This window comes from Pleurodeles waltl, chromosome 8 (genome assembly GCF_031143425.1).
Source record: "Pleurodeles waltl isolate 20211129_DDA chromosome 8, aPleWal1.hap1.20221129, whole genome shotgun sequence".
NCBI classification, from domain to species: Eukaryota; Metazoa; Chordata; class Amphibia; order Caudata; family Salamandridae; genus Pleurodeles; species Pleurodeles waltl.
In genome coordinates, this window is record NC_090447.1 from 696,004,451 (window position 1) to 696,022,058 (window position 17,608).

Sequence of the window (17,608 nt, forward strand, 5' to 3'; positions counted from 1 at the left end):
AAGTTAAAGACCGTTTCTCTAAAGGTATGAGAGCAATCGCAAAATGGGTGACAACACACTGTATACAGTTAAATGCTGACAAAACAGGGATCTTATTGTTAGGCAAGGCACAACAACTTGGTCCTTTGAATGGTGGCCTTCCGAATTATGCACCGCTCCTACTCCCAGGCAGGGAGTCAACAAACTGTGTTAAAATGGACTAATCTTTATCTACGAAAAAAAAGTTGTTTCCAGTACTGGTATCTGCTATAACACAGTATGACAGCTGAGGGCAGTTTTTTTTTTTCTTCCTCTCTGCTAGGACAACTCAGGTCCAGGCACTAATCATTAGCAGACTAGATTATGGAAATCTACCACTTGATTCAGCAAATGTGACATTAAATGTCTAAATTGCAAGTAATACAAAACACGGCAGCACAACTCCTTTGTAACCTTCTTTTTGGCTCTGCTTCTGCACCTCTTCTGAGAACCTTATATTGGCTGCCAGTCAGGAAAAAAAATAATATCCAAAATAAGTTGCCTTGCACACAAATTCTTAACGGTAAAAATTCCCAGCTACTTACAACAGAAGCTCAAATATTACAGCCCAGTTAGGAATTTGAGATTTATGGACACTGCTTTATTCATCATCCCCCTTATCTGAACAACAAGATGTGGAGACAGGTCCTTCTATTACCTGGCCCCTCCCTACTGGAATAACTTACCATACTACGTCGCCCCCCTCGTACTGACCACATCAGATTCCAATAATTAATTAAGACAGTCTTATTTTAATTTAGTGTTCTATTTTTGCCCTTCGTCTGTCCCCAGCGCCGAGATACCATTTAGAGGGTGATTTGTGTGCTTTATTAAATTAAATTGACATCACATAGCAATGCTCTGTGTTTTCAGTAGATGTGGAAACCATGTGCCAGTTGTCACCATAATTATGTACATTAAACAGATGTATGTGTGCCCCCTCTTTTTAATAGACTGTGTATGACACTATTTGCTGAGGTGATTAGATTAATAAACTTTTACTTTGCAGGTAACAGATGTTCTTATCCAGGTAGTTAAGTCCCCTTATGTTGTTCATTTGGGCCTTTTTGCGCATTGTTATTACATTTTGATAGCCTTGATTAAAAAACTAACAAAAAGCACTGTTCTTCAGGCGTTGCTTCATTCACTGGCATCAAAGTAGGCAACTTTAACTCCTGGTGCAGTGCTACAAAATTGAACGAAAGATGTAGGAAGATTTGTTTAAAACAAAAACAGACACTAAGAGTTGTTTCAAACAAAAGTTACTATTTGCTGGAAAGTGGATTATTGGTAAGGCAGGTAGGTAGGCAGGCAGAATGCGCTTTCCTCCCATCTGGCCCCTGGTTGAGGAGGGGCAGAAAGCCCACTAGAGACCAGCAAGTTTTTTTATTGCTTCAAGATGTGGGGGTAGCATGGCCACAAGCTGACACACTGGGCCTTGCCTCCACCTCCAATAAGACCCAAACAGTCTTTCTGCTCCCTGAGGACTGAAGCACCCTATCTTTATGGCAAGAAGGGAAATTCTGATGTTGGATTTTTTTTTTTTTAATCTAAGACTGAGACCCAATATTTTCCTACTTTTATGCTGAGTGGCTGCATTTTTCACGCTCCAGTAGCTGTCACCTGGGGAAACGTACTAAAGCCTGCCATTTTTGAAAAGTAAACACATGGGTCAGTCCAAGATGGTGTGCCTTGTGTGAATCCAAAGACATTTTCTTACACACGGTGCCCTACATGTCTCAAACGTTGACTAAAACTGCACATTTTCATTCAATTTCTGTGACGTAAACCTCGGGGATCGACAAAGTTCCTACCATCCTGCCTTCCTCCTCTTCCCCAATAAAAAATGCTATCCCATGTGTGTGGCTGAGCCTGACGTCCATGATACAAAACGCTCCAAAACACAATGTGGAGAAATCGCTACTAGGGGTAGCTTCAGCGTTTTAACCCCGGCTCAGTGGCCACATAGGGAATCCTACCAAACCCAGACATTTCTGAAAACTAGACATCCTGGGGAGTTCAGGGTGGGTTGCCCTGTGCGCATCCCACATTTTCTTATCTACAGTGTTGTGCAAATCTAGAATAAAATCACAAATTTACCTCGCATTTCTGTGATATAAAGTTCCGGAAGCCTCAGGAATCCTCAAAACGCCTACCACACAGCACTCCTTCACTTGTCCTGATAAAAATAGTACACTTTTTGTGTATCTCTGCCTAGTGCCCCTGATAGGATCAAATCAAACCAGGACCAATGAGAGCTACTCCACAAGACGCCCATTGACTTTGGTTTGATGCATGCCTGCCGTGTGCCTTAGGCCCTGCCATACAAGTGAAGTAGCATTTTTAAAGGGACAAGTGGGAGAATGCTGGGTGGTAGGAATTTTGTGGATTCTTGCTGATTCCGGATAGTCACATCAAAGAAGCGCAAAGAAAATGTGCAATTTGAGGCAAAGTATGAGGTTTTAAGGGCATTTTGGGTATGGAAACTCCGTGGGATGTACATGAAGCATACGACTGAACTCCTCTGGGTGTCTAGTTTTCAGAAAATGTCTGGGTATGGTAGGTTTTGTCAATCACTTGCCTAAAAGAAAAAAAAATGCTCCTACCCCCATAGCCAAATCATTATTTTTGTGACATGAAATGTTGTCTCCACATTGTATTTTTGAGGCCTTTCCAGTTGCAAGCACTAGGCCTCCCCACATAAATGAGGTGGCATTTATATCAGATGTGTGTGGGGGGGGGGAGGGGGGGAATGATAGGTGGTGGGAAACTTGTGGCCCCTTGAAAATTCCAGAACTTTCCATCACAGAAATGTGACGAAGATGTGCTTTAGTCAAAGTTTAAGGTTCGCAAGGGCAGTTGGGTAAGAAAACTGGAGAAAGCAATGCAAGTTACCCCATCCTTGATTCCCCAGAGTGGCTAGTTTTCAAAACATGTGCAGCTTTGCTAGGTTTCCCAAGGTGTCAGCTGAGCTAGGGCACAAAATCCACAGTTAGCCACATTGAAGGGAAAAAAATGGGTCAGTTTTCAATGGTGAAAATGTGACGCGTCATGTCGCGTTTTGGGACCTTTCCTGTTGCGGGCACTAAAACTACCCACACAAGTGTGGTACTATTTTTATCGGAAGATGTGGAGGGAATGGTGAGGGTAAGAAATTTGTGACTCTCTGCAAATTCCAGAACTTTTTATCACATCAATATGAGGAAAATGTGTTTTTTTTAATCAAAGTTTCAGGTTTGCACAGGCTGCTGGGTAAGAAAACCTGGGGAGAGCTCTATCAGGAATTCTCCTGGGTGTCTAGTTTTCAAATATGACTAACTTGGCTAGGTTTCCCTAGCCTCTGGCTGAACTAGGGCACAAAATCCACAGCTAGCCATATTGCAAAAAAATGACAGTTTTCTGTGGAAAAATATTATATGTTCACCTTTTTATCCAGAGACTTGGGATAATGCAGAGTGGTAGGCAATGTATGGCTCCCCACAGATTACAGACGTTTTTCTCACAGAAATGTGAGGATAATCTGTGTGTTCTAGTCAAACCTGGAGGTTTGCAAATGTTTCTGAGTAAGAAAACTTAAAAATGTACAGATTTGCTAGCTTTTTGTATGTGCCATCTGAGCTAGAGCCCAAAATCCACAGCTACCCACATTAGAGAAAGGGTCAGTATTCAGTGGAAAAAATGTGCTGTGTCCATGTTGCACTTAGGAGCCCTTTCCTTTCGCAGGCACTAGGCCTACTTTCACAAGTGAGATACCATTTTTTAACAGGAGGCTTGTGGTAATATCGAATAGCAGAACATTTGTTATTACCAGTTTCATTTCTCTGCAATTGTGCATTCCAAATGTAAGGCAGTGTGCAGGAAAGAAGACATTTTAATATATGCCCTCAGAATCACAAGACAGTATGGGTACCCACAAATTCAAAGATGTGCATATAACAACTGATCACAAGCTCAGTATCTGGTGTTTATTTCAGAACATAGGTTTCTTTAATACTAATTTTTCACTCTTTATATGTTACAGTATGAATTGCTCTATATCCGGTACACAATGAAAAACCACTGAAAGGTGCAGTTCAGTTGTTGGCTTCGGGTATCTCAGAGTCGTGGAGCACCTAAAAACTCTACACATTCTTGCTACCAGAAGGGTCTATAGATTTTGTAAATCGGATATTGTGACAAGAGGTTACAAAAGAAAACTGTCACAAATGGCTGTTTTTTTGTACTTTTTTTTTTTTATTTCTTTTATTTCCAAAGTTAGTTTCTTTGGCAAAACTTTGTGAGATCTATACAAATGACCCCTTGCTGAATTTAGAATGTTGCCTACTTTTCAGAAATCTATAGGTTTCACAGTCCACCCATGAGTTTTGTGCTGGTTAACCTCGCAAACTGAAAGTAGGCTGAAAGCATACAGATTAGGAAAAATGGGTTACCGCCTTATATTACAGATGCTCCCTCCTAGTACTTCTCTCACCCCCCCACTCTCTGTTCAGTGGTGTTCACTCACTCCTCTAATATTCCCAACCTTACACCTCTAGTACACAGTCACTTTTTTCTTTTATTAGCCACTTTTGCGCTAAACTCTTAATATTATTTTTTATATACACCGAGCCAAGTCGTGTCTGCTACCTTTTATCAGTAAGTTAAAAAAATTAAAGCAAATGGCACCCACTCAGCGGAACAATATGACCACTACTGTATCTTTTTTAACATTTTGGTGAGGCATTGTAGTGTCCCAAAGCTGTATAGCACTGCCAAAAGCAATTGGTAGTCAATAGGTCACAAAAGCCAGACCCATTAGCCTTGCCTATGGTTGGTATATTAAACTGTAGATCGCATTAATGCTATCAAGCCTAATAAGCTTAATACGTTTTCGAATGTACCAAAGCTGTTACTGTTGTAAAATTGCACATTTCCTGTACTGTGTAGCAAGAATAGCCTCGTTCTGTTGAGTGACACCAGCAAGTGTGAATTGTCACTCATGGTTTTGCATGAAGTGTATGTTAGACTTTATAGGCTTTCCCAAAGTGTTTTTTTTCCACAAAATAAAAAACACATAGCAACAAATGATTGCTTTCGCATAAAAAGCATCTATGAGATTAAAAAAATATAACGTGATGATTCAGTTAACTTTTGAAGAGTAAAATAGTCCCTGAAGCACTCTAAAGCAAAGAGTACAGAAGAACTGGAATGATACACTTAACAGCCAACAGCATGATAACCTTGCAGCAGTAGTTGACACTTTTGTCAAGACTGGTTACTTTCTTTATCATACTTACTAAAGGAGGACTATGATAAAGGCTCTCTTGCTGAATGACCTTCATTTCACATAGAAACAAAAACAGGACAAAACAAATGAATGAAATGGAGCCGTTGATTTGCCCCGGTTTTTTTTTTCTTCACAATGTGTCCCGGCTAGCTTTATTGTGCTGCTAATGCCAGAATACACAGGCTTGCACAAATGCACACTTGTGCATGCCTGTGTCTGCATATTACTAAATTAAACCTTTGCTAATGGCTGTTTATCAATGGTAATTTCCTGTGCCTATTTTATTTTAAATGGTTGGTTTCAAATATCACTTTACCTTTGTTAAATTTGAAACTTATTTTTAAACTTTGTTGGATGATGTAAAGTTCAATTAAGCAGAATAAATACCTGAATCCTCCATGTTACTCCAATGTGAGAAACATAATTAATACAATGCTCCTCTCCCCGAGGGGACCCCTTGCCCATAGCTCAACTGGGCGGGCAGGCGGGGGAGGGGAGGGCTTATTGATGCTTTTAATGTTAAATGTGATCTAATTGTATCAAGGTTTACGCCTGTTAAAACCAGATTATTGCTGATCCTCTATGCTCTGACTCACGTCAGTGATTCAACAACTGGATTTAGGGCCAGATGTAGCAAGCAGTTTTGCCCATTCTGTGTCTATGGGAAAATGTGTTCGTACATATGGCCCTTAGGGCCAGATGTAGGTAGGTTTCCTTTTGCGAGTTGCAAATTGCGAGTCCCAGCGACTCGCAATTTGCAACTCGCAAAATGGAAATGCGGAAAGGTGTCTCAGACAGCTTCTGCAACTCGCTATGGGGTCGCAAAGACCCACCTCATAAATATTTAGGAGTTGGGTCGCAGTTTGCGACCCCATAGCGAGTCTAGGCACTCACGGGGATGGTGGCCTGCTGGAGACCCCTTCCCTTTTGCGAATGAGTTACCATCCACTTCAAGTGGATGGTAACTGCAAGTTGGTTTGCGACCGCTTTCGCGGTCACAAAGCAACTCTACATCGTGATGCGGTCGCAAATAGGAAGGGAACACCCCTTCCTATTTGCGAGTCGGAATCACATTTTGCGAGTCGGTACCGACTCGCAAAATGTGATTCTGCATCGCGGAAGGCCTTTTGCGCCTCGCAAACGGCGTTTTTCGCCGTTTGCGAGTCGCAAAAGGCTTACTACATCTGGCCCTTAGTTCTTTAACCCAAGGCTTGGCGAATGAGACCTCCCGGCCTATTCTTGGATCCAGCAAGAATATTATTAGGATGGTACCCTCCCTTGAAAAACCTCAGCCTTCTAGGACACTGATCCCCGTTACTGCTGGCCTTTTAGCTCCTACCTCAGGCTCTCGCCCCCTTGAATGTGTCTCACCCCACCTATCCTAAGCCAGATACTGCAATCAATTTACTGTCTGGAGCCACCCCATTTGTAATGGTTTTGGGGAATGTGCCTCCACTGACTAGATCAATGTTGGAATCTGATGACAAACTCAAAAATAAGGTGGTTCATTGGTTAACTAGGCACTCTAATCTGGGAATGCAGATATTTGGCTCTATCAACATGGTGAGAAGGGTGGGCTGGCTGGGGCCAGATATTAAGAGTGGGACCAGGGATTGTATGGGTGACAAATTTTAATAGACCCAACATTGATGCTCACGTTTTGACAACCCTAGGTTCAGTCAGATCTTTCAGGCTGTTTAACATTCTTGCCCCTCCTCTTGGTTTCTTTTACAAACAGGAAATGGTTTGTCCGACCTTACAGAAACAGGTCTCACAGTGGAGGGATCGTTGGAGTAGATGATCTCCTGTTCCCCTATGTCTCCAGTCCTGAGAACCTTCAATAGATTTGTTCCTTGATTTCTGTGACTGACTCGCCCAGACTGTCTTACCTTTGCCTACCGCTACTTCCCCACCAGTAACTACCCCAGAAGATACGCTGGTTAGTAACCCTTATGACCTCTTGAATATTGCGGGCATGGCTGCCAAATTTAGCAATCATAATTGTGTTTCCTTTGTCAGGCAATATCAGGAAATTTGTTTACAGAAAATGTGAGAAGAGGTAAATCACCTTTTACCTCAAGGAAACGTATTTTCCCCTGGCCGTAGCTACAACAGCAGGAAGGGTTAAAGGAGGTTCGATTATTTTTGTCTCCTTAAACCTGCGTGGGAAGTTCAAGGAACTTGCCTGGGATTCACAGATGATGCGAGTGTTTAAGTTAATCTTTGCGGGTCCTAAATCTGTCACATTGGTTTAATTTTGCTCAGAGACTGGGGTCTAGGCTGCCCATATCCTCACCAAGGTTTATAAGGCCAAGTTTGTCTCTAATATTTTATATGGTAGAGTAGTGTGGGATTAAACGAAAGCTGATGAGATCCAAATCCTCAAAAACACGTTTTTAAGGCATGTGTTGTGCGTTCACTAAAGCACCCCAGCAATTTGTGAAAATGAAGAGCTAGGAGTAAGGTACATAGGAGACCTGATTGCTCTTAGGCCACTGTTATGCTGGATCAAGTTCTTGACTAGAAATGAATCAAAGTTGAACAGGTTGATCTGTAAAGAACGCTCATCTTTTGACCATGCTGTCAAGATCCAGTGGATTGCTTATGTTGAAGATACTTTTAATAGCTTGCATAGGGAGGATTTATTTGATACCCCCAAAGTCTATAAGTTACTCAGAATTAAAGTGGGTAAGAGATCAATTACTAATACTTAATGAGTTACACAGAGAGCAGACTGATCTGATGAAACCCATGGTATGGGGTCATGTTATTAAAATCAGTAGAGACTATGGAACCTTATTTATCAATTGTAAAGAGTAACAGGGATAGATTTTGATTGACTAGATTCAGGTTTAGCACGTTGCATTACTTTCTGGCTTCTCCTAGGGGCTGGTGTTTGTCTGGCACGCTGGGTCCCTGTGGCAACGACAATGAGTCTACGCAGGACACACTGCACTTTGTTGTTTTGCAGTTATTTAAGTTACCTAGGAGAATGTTTATTATACCTTTACTGAAACCCCTGGATTTTATGCAAGCACTTTCAGCTCCTATGTTCCTCCAGCTTTTACCAAATGAACATGGTACTTTTTAAAGTTTCCTGTTTAAGAGCTGCAATGCGATTAAGGTATACCAGACTTGATGAATGTTGTTGTTATTGGCTGATTTCATGATGTGATTCTGGTGCTGCTACCTTTTGGGGGCTCACATAATGATATCATTTTTCTGCAAGATGTAACGGCACTTTGTGTGTAGGTGGTTTTATTTATTTTGTCTGTATTTAGTTGTTATACTCTTTTATGGTTATAATTATAGCCAAATAAAGATTAGTGATTGATTAAAAAACTCGACATTTTCCCCTGTTAAATTTCGGCAGGTTAGACCTGGCGAAATTTAACAAAGGTTGAGTTATTTAACGCATCCAATAATTATCAGATGTGTTAAATAACTTTGAACTCGTAATTTCGACCTATGTGTAAACAGGAGTTTTGTTTTCGCACAGTCAGAATATTATGAGGAACTTGTAGTCAGACCCTTAGAGAGTCTACTATGCAGATACTATATAGTTTTAAATCTGAATCCTATAGGTCTTCACAAGTCACTAAGTGCATTCCAAAATTACTCGCGAGAACCACCTAAAAATTAACAGAGAAAAGACAAAAGTAATGGTATTCAGGAAGAGTGCAATACATTATGGAGACAAGGTGCAATAAAACAGAAAGTTGTAAATAATTATAAACCTTGCTTGGGTACATTTTACAAGCAATTTTTCCATGAATGAGATGTCAACTGGATGGTGGCCTGCACTAAACCAGTGGCCAGGGCATCTGGGAATGAGTCCTGTCACAAACGCAAAACCTGCTGCAGGTTGTTTGTACACTTGTCTGTACTTCCTATCCCCATTCTGTCCTGCTTGGAAACAGCTTGCAGCTTTCTGCAGTGCAGACAAGAGAATTTACTGTAACACTAGGGCCTGCCTTGTTGTTTTCTGTTGGTTTGTCCAACTTTGGAGTCGTATGCCAACAAGCCCAAAAGGAGCAACTGAGGGATGCCAAAATATCTGCTTTTCGACACTCACAGGACAAGCAAAGTGGTCTATGAATTTTCCAACTTGAACTCTTTCAGCCCTATGTAAGCAGGTAAAGAGGTGCCTTTAAGTGATGAGCTGCAGCAGATGAAAGTCCCTGGACAATACAGCTTCAGAAACACATTTAGCTACAAAAATGCAAATGCAGGACCTTATCATTAAAGAGCTCTTATTGTGTTCATGAAAACCATGCTAGAAGTTCTGAATATGGAATATGCGTTTGGTATTAATTTCTTCCATTAAGCCCGCAGGCACAAGGAGAGTATAATTTGACAAAGAACAGTTTGTTAAAGCGGGAGACCTGAGTCTAAAGCATTCTGCTACTTGCTCCAAAGGTTCTAAATATTCTGCCATATTGCATTTCGGCAAAAATACCATAAATCTGTGCACTGTCCCGTCCAGTTTTTTTTTTTTTTTTTTTTAAACACATTCACTAGCAACAATTCTTTCAATGGTGACAACGCCCAAAAAGTTCTGCACATCCAAGAGTAGCCTAAATTACAATAGCACATATAATATACTAAGCAACATGTCATGTAACAGGTGAAAATTTGGTGTTACTACCTTGCCATAAGGGGAGAGCTCCGGTCTGGAAAACCAGAGTGGAGAATATTATATCAAAATACTACAGCACACTGTAAAAGTAACATGTGTACACTAAAGTAATATTTCAAAGTTAAGCAGAAGTGCTATTTTATTCCACAGATAGTCAGAGCCATGAAGTCTATATGCTATATATCGAGTTGCAACCACAGCATGATTTCACGTTCACTCCTATTCTCATTCAATTAATGGAGTGAATCATGTAAAAGAGGAAAATAGCCTTGATAAAGTAAAGAGGATGAAACACGCGTCGCCGGCTATACTGCTGTGGACATTTATGAAATAAAATAGCACTTCTGCTTACCTTTGACATATTACAAAATGTACTGTACACAACCCAGGCTACGTGTAATATAAGGCTGCCACAAAATGTGCAAAATGATTCAGTGTATAAGTGCTTCCAAGACCTTCCAAAGTTGTTATACAGAGGAAATGGCAGACAAGTGTGACAACAGGGGAGTGAGAGGATGAGGGTAGGGGGGAGCGAGAGTGATGGGAGGGAAGCATCAAAGCAGTAGGGGTGACAAAACTGTTGTTAAAGGAAGCTTATGACATGAGGGTGGTAGCAGAGAAAGAATGCCAGAGCAGGCAGTTGGCAGAGGAGATTAGCACTGAGGATGGGGATGGGTGAAGGTGATGACAGCCTGGTTAGATAATGGCAAGAAGCAGTTAAATTTTGACAACCAAGGAATATTGGTACAATAAAATACTGCAAAGCTTTCGCAAAAAAACAAACAAACAAAAAAACACACACACACAGAACAGCTTTTACCCTCAAAATCTTAATGTTGGTGCTGTAAAACCCGAGGGGGGCTGTTTGGGGGAGGAAATTAAAGAATGAAAACCCAGAATGGAACGAGGCCGTTTTATATATTCTACTCGCAAGAGAATTACGTGTATTGCGAAGTGACCATCGAAAATTCACCACCATACCTAATATAAAAACAACTTTTTGTGCTTGATACAATGCAACATCAATAATACAACTCTAAAAGCAGAGAATCACCAATAAACATCTAATAGGAAACACAAAAATGAAAGATGAACAGCTGGATTTTGAAATAACTTTTCAAAGGACGTGCTGTAGAGTAAACCCCGAGTTGGTGCTCAGAGATTAGCCGTGGCTGCGTACCGATCTGAAGTATTGCCATTGCCCGCTGTCTGAATCCAAACCTTCTGCAGGAACGTCTGCATCTAGACAAACGCATCCAGGGATTTTATATAATAAAACATTTATAACATCTAATGAAAGGAGTAAGACTGGAAAGTTCAGAAAGACGTACAGACATGTGAGAGGAGAGCATACGTGCCCTGGGGGTGTGCTTCAGATACGATCGAAGCCTATGCAGGCCAAGTCCCCTCGTACGTTAAATGACTGATGTTTGGGCAGTAGTGTGGTAACGGGATAGGAGCACCTACCTCTCTGCAGCTCTGCTGCGCCAGGTGGAGCGTCCGCCTCCTCAATGTATGTCGGAGGCGGTGGGCGGCGGGCCCCGACTGCTTGTGCAGCTCCGTACTGCCCCCGGAGCCGCTCGCTTCATGCCGGAGTTACGCAACACCTATTGATATATTTTGTTTACATCTTATGTGGAGCTATACAGCAGCCGCCATGTTCATCTGGTCCGAGGTAACGTCACTTCCGCACATTCTTCATGGAATAGAAGGGCTTTCCGGTATGAGGTTCGATTACAGAGTAGAACCGCTAGAGACTTTGGAGCCTAATACCATAATAAAAAAATCATACTGGAACTCGGGCTTATTAACTGAAAAACACGGGATGCAAAAACTCATCATTTACGAACAAACAATGATAACAAGAATGATCACGTTTTAAAAAAAAATACTAAAAAAAAAACTGGGACATGCAAAAGACAAATAGACATAAAGGTAGGACTACAAACGAAAGCCCACCGAAAGGGTATACTACCCTGTGCCATAATGCCTTCTAACATTTCAAATAGGCGTGGTTATTACCTTATATAAATGTATTGAAAATGGATTTCCCTTATAATGCGGTGCACCAGAATGCATAAAGTAGTGTGCACAGATGATAATCTACATGTAACCCGCATTTATTCATCGATTGCAAATATATTAATGCTAAGGTATTTGAGTAAACATTTCTGTAATGATTTTATGTTCACTAAGAGAAATGTGTTTGAACACATTTAATCAAAGTGCATTATATGTAAACCTTAGTTTGACTGGCGCGAAGGCCTGAATCTTCCTGTGTTTCATTGTCAACATGAAAGTCTGTTTTATTTCATATTTCTCTAAGCTGTAGGTGCAGTGGTATGAGTTTGAGACTAAGAAACATTCCATTGTGGACAAAAGATAAGGTGGCCTGAGACAACGTGTTACCAAGGTCGAAGAGGAGTAACACGGAGGCGGCAATCGAACACCCTTCTGAATTCCTGAGCACAGGATTGAACTAAAGGACGCTTAAAGGTTCAGTTGCCAATTAGGGTTAGGTAGTTGATAGAGTTGTTGTTTAGTGGCAACATTTAATCTTTGATGTCACTCCTTGGAATGATTGAGCTGTAAGAGTGGTATGGTTAGCTGAAGGGCAGATTCCCTTTTTAAAGAGCAGACCCCTCTGAGGTACAGACTTCTATTTCCAAAGACTTAGTGGCTTTATGGTGCACATACCTCTCTTGACAGAACATTCTACTGAAGTTCTGTTGTGCTGACACTTTTCTCTGAACTCTAGTTCGATGTTAGGATAATTAGCTATTCAGATCAAATGGTTAGGCAGGAATATTTATCTTTAAATCCAAGGCATCACACACTTTTTCTACTGTATTGCTGTTGTTGAAACATTGGTTTTCTATATGTTGATTAACTTTAGAGTGGTTTGTCATTTTAATTCTCCTTTGGTGATGCTTTACATTTACACTATGGTTTTGAGACTCATGTACGTAAGTTTGACTTTGAGTCTGCAATAAACTTTTCATGTCAATTTGGTCTCTGAGATTTAATGTGTGGCTGTCAGGTTACACTGTGATTGATAAACTACTGGAAAAAGTATATTCTCAACCCTCAGAACAGAGGAAAAGATTCATTGAGCTCAAGAGTTTAGAAATAGTATCCAGAGCCTTATCATATGGTAGCGACAAGGATGGTTGTTCCTGAAGTGAGGTGAACTGGAGCCACATTCTAGAGTCATTAGCCCCAGAGTCCAATCCTTAATGTCCGTATCCAGATTTGGAGGATCGTCGAAGTTGTGGAGACTTTGAAGAGAGTCATACTGGCAGCAGAGGTGTGAGTATTAATAGGATTGTTGATATAGCAGTTCACGATTAGTTTGTGGTGTTTGTGAGAATTGGATAGTGTTTAGCAGGGATGTTTTATGTGTCGTGAAAGTTTATAGATTTATAAAGTAGTTGAAGTGGTTATCAGGTCTGAAGTGGCCTAAGAACGCAGGATAGTATTAAAAGGTGTTGAAGACACTGTGTAGAATTCTCTGCTGAGAGGTTGTGCTCGTTGTGAGACGTCGTCAGCGATACAGTTAAGATAGGGGTTAATCTTGTGCGAATGTAAGACAACTGGTATAGTGGATCTTAATGCACAGAGTGAAGCTGTACTAATCTGGATGTGACCCTGTGGGTCGAGATTTAATTCAAAGTGTTTAGAAACTTTCTTCTGTGTTTGAAATTATTCATTCTTTAGGGACGCAGACAAAGATTATTGTATTGTATCTTATATGTGTGTGTGACATTGCGGAGCGAGTGTGCATGCAGATTGTAAAGGAGGGGAACTGCTGCGAAGAGCGAGGTCTACGTCACGAGGTCTATGTCATAGTGTGCCAGGCTGGTATAGGTCAGTTGGGGTGGTGCAATGCTGCTATTGGTTGACACCGTCATAGAGAACCGCGCTGCGATTGGTGGTTTCTTCAAGTTAAGGGATTGTAGGTACAACATTGTTCTAAATTGAATTGGAGTTTTGTGACAAATGTAGAAAAATGGAATGCTTTAAATTTGTGTGAGATTAGTTTAAAGGAGTTGTTCATATATCCAGCAGGGAAGGAGAAGTGGCACCTTCTGAAGATACCCCAGGTCTTTATATGGTGATTAACGTAGGGCTTCACACATGTCTTTTGCTCGGTCAATGGCACACAATTACAGAAAAGGAAGGTCCATTGAGATTTCCACAGTATGGCACATTAAAGTTGCAGATTATTGAACATTTGAGGAGGGTACTGTATGAAATGAAGCCACCTGCCAGACCTGCACAATATGAGGCACTTAATGCTTGGGAATATGCTGCTTATACCAGAGAAAAGGAGAAGTACCAGGGTTGAGCAAAGAAAGGTAAACATACTTATGAAGGTGCTAGGTGGGATGAAGAGCAGAAAAGATGGAGAACAGACATGATAGAAGGAGTCCAATAGTATCTGATTTTGACCACTGATGTGGTTGAGGGCGAGAGAGAAAGAAAAAGGAGTAGGAAATCAAAAGATAACAAACAAAAAGAACTGAATGATATGAGCGTAGACAATGCTGAGGACTCTGGAGACAGTCTTTTGGATATGCTACTTTCTGAACATCCATATCCGTATAATGAAACTAGAGATGGAACCAGAAATCAGGACACCAGTGGTAGTGATCTGATTATCTTTGCGACTGCTTCAAATAAGATGACACCTAGTCCTGGGGGAGCCAATCCCACTAGTGTACCCTGTGAGTTAAGAGGTGAGAGTTTGAAAGAGTGTGCCCCAGTTGACCTTATTGTGAGTCCCAATAACGATTGGCCTGGTAGTTTCTAAGTACAAATCAGAAGGTTCTGGCAAAAATACTTACAATCTGGCTGTGCATAATAATATTGAGAGACAGAATAGAGTTCCAAATTGCTAGGGAGTTCGTCCCTTTGATTCCAACACATTCTAGCACTCCACATGGAGCAAGTGCAGATACAACTTTAAATATGTCAGGGTGCACCTCAGTAGGCACTTATCAGAAGATACCCCCCATGCTACTCCTGTATGCGAAATGAGAATTGGGGGATATGGTGTTCAGAAAAATTATTCCACACCTAAGATTCCTGTGGTGACTCGATCCATTAGTGCGAAGGAGATAAATGAACTGGTACAATTCTTTAATGGAGGTACTCCATTGAGAGAGAGTATGAGTACAGAAGTGAGTCAGGTAACAATTCAATCAAAACTGAGAGAGAAAACTTTGGATGTGTCAAGGCTGACAGTAGATTTGGCTGCAATGATTATTGGAAATCTTGGCCTGGAACAACTAGAGACTTATCAAGAAGATGAGCTTGCATTTATGTGTAGGGACATTACTAAGCGAACATGACAAGTTCATGATAAATTGGCAGAATTGGCTCAAAAATATGAGGTAGACTTAAATAAAACTAAAGCTCTGCTAAGGAGCTTTTGATTGTGCTTCGGTGAAAAAGACATTGCTGATATGAGAACACCAGGATCTAAAACTCAGATCAAAGAACTAATTCAGAATATTAGGAAATAGAGTGATACGTGGGAAACTAAATGGGTGAAAAAAAAGGAGGTAAAGGGGAAGGATGTAACACCTCCCTCTGCTCTGATTGGAGCAGGGGTAGATGTTACAACCTTCTGCTTGAGAGAAGTGCATGGTGGAGGTTATGTTCACGTGCCATGGAGCAGAAGTGATCTTGTATCATTTACCAATGATTTCCCCAAATTACAAGAAAAGCCATTAGAATGGTATAAACGGGTCAAAAGGTTTTTTAAAATTTCACAGGTGCTGGGGGTTGATTTGAATACACTGTTCACCATTGTTGTCCAAGCGATTTATGGACTTAGTGTGAAATAACTGTTCAGTGGCCTGAGATGAAACCATCTAGAAATGCCATGACTAAAGGTCCTTCACCATTGGTAATGAAAAAGTATCCGGAGGTCATGACATTTCTAAAAGGGAAGGTGCCTCCTCAAGATGTTGATTATGTCTAAATTGACCGAACGACTCAAGTCTAAGGAGTCGATTAATGCCTACTATTGGAGGTTGTTACAGGCATTTAAGCAGTACAGTGGTGTGGAGACATTAGAGACGAAGGATATGGGACATTTTGAGTTCAGATTTGTGACAGGACTGAAGCCAGAATCAGCATGATAATTCAGCAACATTTAATTTGTTGGCAGAACAAGTCAATTGATAATATTTTGCAGTATGCCAACTAATGCCATGATGAGATTGAGATGAAACAGAAAAAGTTGATGGAAAAGCAGAATCTTGCCCAGATGAAAGCAGCCCAGAGAGCTGGTCCACTGCCCCCAGCTGTAAGCAATGTAGGACCAAAATAAGGTGTATATCAGCAAACACCACATCTGATGCAGCAAAGAGGTCAAGGAGTTCATATAGATCCCAGTATGGAAATAGATGTAAGTAGTCTAAAAATGTCAACTCCTTGTCATATTTGCAATTAGCTGGGACATTGGAAGCGGGAATGTCGTTTAAATATAACTAATCAGGTCCAAAATGTAGGATTTGTGCCTTCTCAGAATAATAATCCTAATCAGATGCAGGGTATCCAAAGACCCAGGAGCCAAAATGTTAATGTACCCCAGGCCCGATGATGCAATTTACCCAACCTCCAATGCCGCAGGAGAATGCTGTTGGGTCGCATCACAATATGAATCAGAGCTTGAAAATAAATGTGAGTGTGATGCAGGATAATAATATTTTTTTCCAATAGTTCCCTTTGTTTGATACGGGTGAAAGAAGTATCCTTGATCAGTCAGTATAACAGTGCCTGAGGGGGAGGAAGACTGCATACCTGACATAGACTTAGAGGTAGACCAGAGTGGACCATTCGTAGATAGTGAGGTGGATGGTCATTCAGTGTAATTTTTGGTTAACACTGGTGCTACCTGCTCTACTCTGAGAACAATGGAGATTCCCAACCTACCCCTCTTGGGAAAAACAGCCAAAGTTGTTGGTGTAGAGAATAGACAAATGACAGCTCAGAAAACTGCCCCAGTCCCAGTAAAGATAGGATCCTTTGAGGATAAACACAAGTTCATAATATGTGATCGTAGTCTGGTGAACCTCTTGGGAAGAGATCTACTAACAAAATTGAATTGAGTTATCTTTGTTACCCCAGCAGGAACAGAAGTACATACCAAGATGAGGATGCCGTCTTTAAGTTAATGAAACATGAATCACATTGCACATTATTGACATTGCTAACAGTTGATGATTTGCCTCCAGCTTTAAGAGAAACTGTCAAACATGAAGTGTGGGATTTTTCTGGAAAAGTTAATGGACTGATAAAAAGTGTAGAACGTGTCCACATTACTGTTAAAACTAATATTGAATTCCGGAGAACCCCACAGTACAATTTGACCCCTAAAACAATTGCTGGGATAAATCCTGTAATCGAGCACATGATACAGCAAAAATTCTGAAGGAGATAATGGGGAGTCCTTGTAACTCTCCCATTATGGATCTACAGAAGCCAAGTGATAAATTTTGAATGAGGATAGCCAATTGCTCTTCGCATTTCGACTTTGAAATAGTGTTTTGGCACTGTGCGGAGTCTCATAATGTCTGTACATTTAATGGTGTCAAATGCACATATTTGCAGATACTTACAAATGCATTTACAAAGGAGTTTTGACACGGAGAGCCGGAGTGAAAAATCAATGA

The 17,608-nt window shown here is 40.9% G+C and overlaps 1 protein-coding gene across 1 annotated transcript in view; it reads right to left on the bottom strand.

Annotated features, from left to right (window-relative positions):
* The window catches only part of KLHL15 (kelch like family member 15), a 179,860-nt gene extending 168,244 nt beyond the window's left edge, over positions 1 to 11,616 (bottom strand). Inside the window, exon 1 of the mRNA XM_069204822.1 lies at positions 11,391 to 11,616. The gene's annotated coding sequence lies outside the window, so the exon portion shown is untranslated. The remainder of the gene's footprint in view (positions 1 to 11,390) is intronic.
* Positions 11,617 to 17,608: the final 5,992 nt, after the last annotated feature.